Genomic DNA, 8497 nt, shown 5'->3' with positions numbered 1-8497 from the left:
GAGGCCTTTGAAATGATTTTATTGCTGCATAAACCAGAATAATAATGACTAATCTGACTTTCACTTCTGTTTAGTTAAGCTTCACAACAATTTGGTGAAGTAGGTTTTATGTTCTCATTTAATCACTAGAGGAAAACTGAGACAGCTCTACAGTTAAAATGCCTTGCCCAAATTTTTACCTGGCCCAAAGGTAGTGACAGCTGGAATCAGACTGCCAATTGCAGCAATGTCTCCTTACCCACCCAAAGTAGCTTCCTATAGACATGTTGACAATAGCAGCCTGTGGAGTCTTCTCAGTGCACAGAGACAGATATTTATGTAGCTTGGGCCAATGGGTAGAACATGGGTTGAAGTAGCTAAAGCCAATGATATCAGTGGGTCTCGGTACAGGCTGATTTTGTTAAATCTCAAAAGACCACATTCTCAAAGATAATGTCGATATTATAATATATATTGTCATGATAGCACATCTAAAATTTGCTTTAAAATAGCCAGGAAGAGAGAAGTTATTGATGAAATAAGAGTGGCCATGTGTTGATAATTGATGAAGTTGAGTAATGAAAATACAGTTCCTTACACTATTCTCTCCACATAATAAAAAAGTAAAAAATATATTCAGCATTCTAGAATACCTTCTGGGCCATAAACACACTTAACAATAGAAATCATACAGTGTCTGCTCTCAGACTATAATAGAACTAAACTGGAAGTTGATAATATAAAGAAACTTAGAAAATATCAAAATACTTGGAGATTAAACAATAAAATTCTAGATAATTCATGGGCCAAAGAAGAAATCTCAAGAGAATTTTAAAAATATGTTTAACTAAACAAAAATGAAAATACAATTTATCAAAATTTGTGGGATGCAATGAAAGTAGTGCTTGGAGGAAAATATATAGCATTGAATGCATATATATATAGTATTAGAAAAGAAGAAAGATCAAAATCATTAATCTAAGCTACCTTACAAAACAACAAAAAGAAGAGCAAATTAAATTTAAAATAAACATAAAAGATATAATAAAAATTAGAGCTGAAATTAATAATCAAAACCAGAAAATAAGTAGAGAAAATAAACAAAACCAAAAACTGGTTCTTTGAAAACATTGATAAGCCTTTAGCCAAGCTGAACTAAGAAAAAAAGAGAGAGGACACAATTACTAATATCAAAAATGAAAGAACATTACTACAGATCCCATAGACATTATCGGGGAAAAAAGGAATATTATGAACAATTCTATGCCCATAAATTTGACAACCTAGATAAAATGCACCAATTCCTTGGAAGGGACAATCTGCTAAAACTAACCTAAGAAGAAAGACAATCTGAATATACATATAACGAGTAAAGAGATTGAATCAAGAATTAATAATCTTCTGCGCAGCACCTGTGGCTCAAAGGAGTAGGGCACAAGCTCCATATGCTGAAGGTGGCGGGTTCAAGCCCAGCCTCAGCCAAAAACTGCAAAAAAAAAAAAAAAGAATTAATAATCTTCCAAAACAGAAAGCACCAAGTTCAGATGCATTCACTGTTGAATTTTACCAAACATTTAAGGAAAAAAATTGTAGAAACTTTCTATAGTCTCTTCCAGATGGTGGAAGCAGAAGGAATACTACTTACCTCATTTTATTTATGAGGTAACTATTGATCTAATAACAAAACCAAAGGAAAACATTATAAAAAAACCCCACAAACCAATATCTCTCATGAACATATACGCAAAAACCCTCAACACAATATTAGCAAGTTAATTGTCAAGGTTTATAAAAGGAATTATACCCTGAGACAAAGTGGAATTTACACCAGGCATTTGAGGCTAGTTCAACATTCAAAAACCAGTTAATACAATCCATTACATTGATTGGCTAAAGAAGAAAAATTATGTGACCATACCAATAGACGCAGAAAAAGTATTTGATAAATTCTAATACCCTTTCATGATTAAAAATTCTCAGCACACTAGGAATAGAGAGGAACTTCCTCAACCTGATGAAGGACATCTAAAATCATTGCACAACTAACATACTTGTGGTGAGAAACTTGAAGCTTTTCTGCTAAGATGAGGAAAAAGGTGAGTATGTCCTCTCTGGCCACTCCTTTTTAACATTTTATTGGAAGTCATAGATAATACAATAAGACAAAGGACAGAAAAAATGTGTATAGATTGAGAAGCAAGAAATAAAACTTAGTTTGACGACCCAATAATTCCATATATCACTGGCAAGAGACATGACTAAGAACCTTCTCTGAAGAAGACAGACAAATGGCTAATAACAAATATATGAAAAAATGCTCACCATCCCTAATCATCAGAGAAATGCAAATCAAAACTCCCCTGAGATAACCTCTAACCCCAGTGAGAATGGCCCACATCACAGTCTCAAAGCTGCAAATGCTCGTGTGGATGTGGAGAGGAGGGGACACTTTTACACTGCTGGTGAGACTGCAAACTAATACAATCTTTTTAGAAGGAAGTGTGGAGAATCCTCAAGGAACTCAAATTAGACCTCCCATTTGATCCTGCATTCCCATTACTAGGCATCTACCCAGGAGAAAAAAAATCCTTTTATCATGAAGACATTTGCACTAAACTGTTTATCACAGCTCAATTTACAATTGCCAAAATGTGGAAACAACCTAAATGCCCACAATCCAGGAATGGATTAACAAGCTGTGATATTTGTATACCATGGAATACTATTCAGTCATTAAAAAGATGGAGATTTTACATCTTTTGCATTTACCTGGATAAAGTTGAAACACATTCTTCTTAGTAAATTATCACAAGAATGGAGAACCAAGAATCCAATGTATTCAATACTAATATGAAGCTAGTAGATCAGTGGTTCTCAACCTTCCTAATGCCACAGCCCTTCAATACAGTTCCTGTGGTCATGACCCACAGGTTGAGAAACACTGTAGTAGATGATCTAATACATGCCCCCACAAGAGAAAAATTCAAATCAATTCAAGGTAAGTGGGGAGAGAGGAGGAAGGAGTGGGATGGGTGTCCATCCTCTTTATAGGCACAATGCTATGGTGTATGAGACACCTGTTGGGGGTGGGACACAATTATAAGAGGGACTCTACCTAACAAATGCAAACATTGTAACTTAAGTCTTTGTACCCTCAAATTGACCTGAAACAACCACAAAATTTTTAAAACTCCTGAAACTAATAAGTGATTATAGCAAGTTTGCAAGATGCAAGGTTAATATGCAAAAGTTAATAGCTTTCCTTTGAGTGTGGTCACTCAAGCCTGTAATCCCAGCTGTCTGGAGGCTGAGGTCTGAGGACTACTTGAGGTCAGGAATTTGAGAACAGCCTGAGCACTGCAAGACCTTACCTCTGCCAAAATAGAAAATAAATTATCTGGAGGCCAGATGAGGTGGCTCATGCCTGTAATCCTAGCACTTGGAAGGCCAAGGTGGGTGGATTGCCTGAGCTCATGGGTTCAAGACCAACCTGAGCCAGAGCAAGACCTCGTCTCTAAAAATAGCTGCAGGCCCCTGTAGTTCCAGCTACTCAGAAGGCTGAAGCAAGAGAATTTCTTGAGCCTAAGAGTTGGAGGTTGCTGTGAGCTATGACACCATGGCACTCTACCAAGGGTGACAAAGTAAAACTCTGTCTCAAAAAATAAATAAATAAATAAATAAATAAATAAATAAAATCAGCTGGGCATGGTGGTACATGTCTGTAGCCCCAACTACTCAAGAGGCAGGAGGATCCCTTGAGCCTAGGAGTTTGAGGTTACACAGGCTATGAAGATGCCACTGCACTCTACCCAAAGTGACAGAGTAAGACTGTTTCTAAAAGAAACAGAAATAGATTTCCTTTATGCCAGCAATAAACAAGTGGAGTACCCACCAAATGAAATGCTTATGTATAAATCTATCAAAATATATACAGGATCTAAAGGAACAAAACTGCAAAACTCTGATGAAAGATATCAAAGAAAAACTAAGTAAATGGATAGACAGTCAGTATTCATGGATAGGAAGATTCAATATAATCCAATGTAATTGAATCAAATACCATTGTCAATGTAATTTAAAAAAATCATAGCAAGTTAGTCTATGGATATTGGAAAACTAATTCTAAAGTTTATAGGGAGGGCCAAAAGATGAAAGAGAAGAGGAAAGTTAGAAGATGGACCTTATCTGACTTCAAGAGTTACTATAAAGCTATGGTAGTTAGCTTTAACTCTGTTCTTAAGAACAGACAAATAAATCAATGGAACAGAATAGGGAGCCCAGTAATAGACTCCCACAAATATAGTTGATTGATCTTTGGCAAAGGACCAAAAACAATACAATGGAACACATAGTTTTTTCCACAAATGGTGCTGGAACAACTAGACATACATATTCAAAAAATTTAATCTAGGCACAAACCTTATGCCCCTTGGAAGAGTTAACTTAAAATAGATTATTGATCTAAATGTAAAAAATAAATTATAAACTCCTAGAAGATAACAGGAGAAAATTTAGGCAATTTTGGCATGCCAATGGCTTTTTCAATACAACACCAAAATCATGATTCATGAAAGAAATAATTAATAAGCTTGACTTCATTAAAATTAAAAAATTCTGCTCTGTGAAACACAATGCTAAGAGATTAAGAAGACAAAATTTGCAAAAGACACATCTGAAAAAGACTATTATCCAAAATGTGTAAGGAAGTTTTAAAATTTAATGATAAGAAAATGAAAAACTCATTTAAAAATGAAAAAAAGATTTGAATAGACACCTCACAAAGGAAGATATACAAATGGAAAGTATGGATATGAAAAGATATTCAGCATCCTATGTCATGAGGGAATTGTAAATTAAAATGATGGTAAAGTGCTACTGTATAGCTATCTGAAATCTGAAACACTGACAACACCAAACACTGATGAGGATAGAGAGCAACAGGAATGCTCATTCATTGCTGGTGGGAATGCAAAATAGTATGGCTGCTTTGGAAGACAGTTTGGCAATGTCCTACAAAACTAAACATACACTTTGTCGCCCTTCATAGAGTGCCGTGGTGTCTTAAATCACAGCAACCTCAAACTCTTGGGCTCAAGTGATCCTCTTGCCTCAGCCTCCCGAGTAGCTGGGACTACAGGTGCTTGCCACAAAGCCTGACCATATTGTTAGAGATGGGGTTTCCTTCTGGCTCAGGCTGGTCTTGAACTCCTGAGCTCAAGCAATCCACCCACCTTGGTGGGTGCGATTATGTCAAACTAAAAAGCTTCTGCACAGGAAAGGAAGCAAGCAACAGAGTGGACAGACAACCTAAAAATGGTAGAAAATATTTTCAAATTATCCATTCAACAAAAGATTTATATCCAGAACAGAAAAGGAACTCAAACGACTCAACGGCATAAAACCAAATAATTCCATGAAAAAAGGGCAAATGCTCTGAACAGACATTTCTCAGAAAAGACATGCTGGGGGCTAAGAAGTACATGAAAAAAAAAAGTTCAACATCACTGTCAGGGAAGTGCAAATCAAAACCACAAAGAGATATCATCTCATCTCAGTTAAAATTGCTATTATCAAAAAGATACAAAATAAATACTGGCAAGAATGTGGAGAAAGGGGAACTCTTATGCATTATCAAAAAGACACAAAATAAATACTGGCAAGAATGTGGAGAAAGGAGAACTCTTATGCATTGTTGGTGAGAATGTAAATTAGTACTGCCATTATGGAAAACAGTATGGAGGCACCTCAGAAAACTAAAAAGGGAATTACCATTTGATCCAGCGATCCCTCTACTGGGTATATATTCAAAGGCAAGGAAATTAATTTTTTTGAAGAAATACCTGTACTCCCACTTTATTTTTAAATAGCGCATTCGCAATAGCCAAGATACGAAATCAACATAAGCATCAGTCAACAAATGAACAGATAAAGAAAATGTGGTATAAATTCACAATGGAATATTGTTCAGCCATAAAATAGATTGAAATTCTGTCATTTGCAGTAACATATATGAGCCTGGGAGACATTGTGTTAAGTGAAATAAGCCAGCTACAGAAAGACAAACCCATTTGATCTCACCCACATGTAGCAACTAAAAACCTTGATCTCATAGGAGTAGAGAATAAAATAGTGGTTATCAGAAGCTGGAAAGGATGAGGGAAGGAAGGGTTAGGGAGAGGCTGATTAATTGTAACAAAATTATGGTTCGGTAGGAGGAATAAATTCTAGACTATACTTAATAATTTATTGAATATTTCAAAATAGCTAGAAGAGAGGATTTCAAATGTTTCCAACACAAAGAAATTACATGTTTGAAGTGACATATATGCCGATTATCCTTATTTCATTATTATACATTGTATGTATACATGTACCAGAGTATTACATGTACCCCATAAATGCAGAGGGTGCCAAAATAATGTATACACATTTTAAGACAGGAAAAATTGTATTAAAATTGTAACACTCGCTATATACTGACATTTGTTTTCTTGTACATTGTATCTTGTATCTCTTATAATTGCAGAAGTCAAATGTGACTTCGTATTACAATTTTAATACAGTTTTTTCCTTTCTTAAAATGTGTATACAAAGCGCAGGGTCGCAGTGAGGCCTCCGCCTGGTTGGACCCGCACAAGGTGCTGGGATCGCGGGGCCTCCCCTCTCTGCCTCCTCAGGCGCCCAAAGTGATTGCGACTGTGATGACAGCCCCAGGGAAGCTGCGCTCCGGGGGAATAACACCCAGAAAGTGCCCAGAAGAAACTTCCTGCCGGAAAAACTGAAAAAGAAGTATTAATAACACTGAAATTTGTGAATAATTTGTCAAAATGGCGGAAAATTATGAAAATAGTAAAAATGTAGATGTCAGGTCCCAAACGAGTAGGGGTAGAAGTGGTGACTTAAAGGACAGCTATGGGTGAAGTAGAAAGACGTTGTCATGGTAATAAAGAGAGCTGCTCAGGTGTGGGGCCGGTGAGCGCTGTGGAGAAAAGGGAGGTTTTATTAAGGAGCCAAGAAAGGAAGCACAGCTGTTAGTCCCCAGGGTTGGATTTAGATCATTCCTGTGGGCATAGATTTCTAGCCCTCTTAAACAGAAACTGCAATATGCTGCGGGGCAGTGTTTTCCAATTAAGCACTGTAGTGGGTTCTGTCTAAGAGAAAAATTCCTATCAGCGAACTCCTGTTAGATGAGCGTCCTTTCCCACCTGCATCAGATTTAGCCTTTAGGTGGCATTTTATTAAACGACTCACTGCTACTATAAATCCCAAATCAGATGAATGGGTAAGCACAGACTTTGTCTCAGGGTGAACTGAGAGATGGGGAGCTAGAACCCAGAAGAAATGTGGAAGAGGGTGCAGACTGTTTCTCACAGACCAGTGTTCATCCCTGTGTGGCAACCACCAACACTGCCTGGTGTGGAGGTCCCCTGCCTGGCTCCGTGATGAGCCTGGTTCCAAATAACAGGGCAGAAAACAGCGATATGGATTCAGATGATGAAATCATAACACTTTGCACAAGTTCCAGGAAAAGAAACAAACCCAAATGGGAACTAGGTGATGAAATCCTGCAGTTGGAAACACCTCCTAAGTACCAGGCCCAGATTGATTGCGTCCACCGTCTTGTACCAGACCTCCTTCAGATCAATAACAATCCCTGTTACTGGGGAGTTCTGGGTAAATATGCAGCTGAAACTCTGCTAGGATGAAAACCAGAGGGTACCTTTTTCCTTCGAGACTCAGCACAGGAAGGCTATTTGTTCTTCATTAGTTTTAGATGCTATAATCGTTCTCTTCATGCTAGAATTGAATCACAACTTTAGCTTTGATGCACATGATCCTTTTGTCTTCCATTCTCCTGATATTACTAGGCTCCTAGAACATTATAAGGACTCGAGCGCCTGTATGTTCTTTGAACCACATCTGTGCACCCCTTTAATCCAGACTTCCCCCCCCCTTTCCTGCAGCCATATATGCAGAACAGTTATCTGTAACTGTACAACTTACAATGGCATCGATGCCTTCCAATTCCTTTTTCTATGAAATTATATCTAAAGGAATATCATTATAAATCAAAAATTAGAGTACTCAGGATTGCAATACCAGAACAACACTGCTAGGATAGGGGAAGGAACATGGCAATGATTGTATCCCTTTTTCATTTAGTATTTTTCTTATTTGAATTACTTATTTTTCTTCACTTTGAATTTTTCTACAAAGGCAGTGGAGTCTAAAATAAACCTCTGCCCTAAATTTTACTTCAAGATCAGTTTTTTTAATGATACACTAATTGTTTAAAGTTACACACTAGAGGTTAATAGGTATTTTTAACCAGGTATTTTTGTTTTTACTGTATAGAGTATTAAACTATTTATTTCCTTAATTTATGTATGCCTAGGCATTTTGAAATTTCATAGATATTGCCAATGTATTTGAATATTCTGTTTCATATTTTTCTTTAAAAATAATCTTATGTCCTTTCCTACATGTAAAATATTTTGTTAATATATACTATCAGTAT

At 36.7% G+C, this 8497-nt stretch overlaps 1 pseudogene; it reads left to right on the top strand.

Annotated features, from left to right (window-relative positions):
- The first annotated feature begins 6806 nt into the window (after nucleotides 1–6806).
- On the top strand, nucleotides 6807–8096 carry LOC128584745 (suppressor of cytokine signaling 4-like; annotated as a pseudogene).
- The last annotated feature ends 401 nt before the right edge of the window (nucleotides 8097–8497 follow it).

Source organism: Nycticebus coucang, chromosome 4 (assembly GCF_027406575.1).
Source record: "Nycticebus coucang isolate mNycCou1 chromosome 4, mNycCou1.pri, whole genome shotgun sequence".
Taxonomy (NCBI): domain Eukaryota; kingdom Metazoa; phylum Chordata; class Mammalia; order Primates; family Lorisidae; genus Nycticebus; species Nycticebus coucang.
This window is presented reverse-complemented; position numbering and strand designations above follow the sequence as displayed.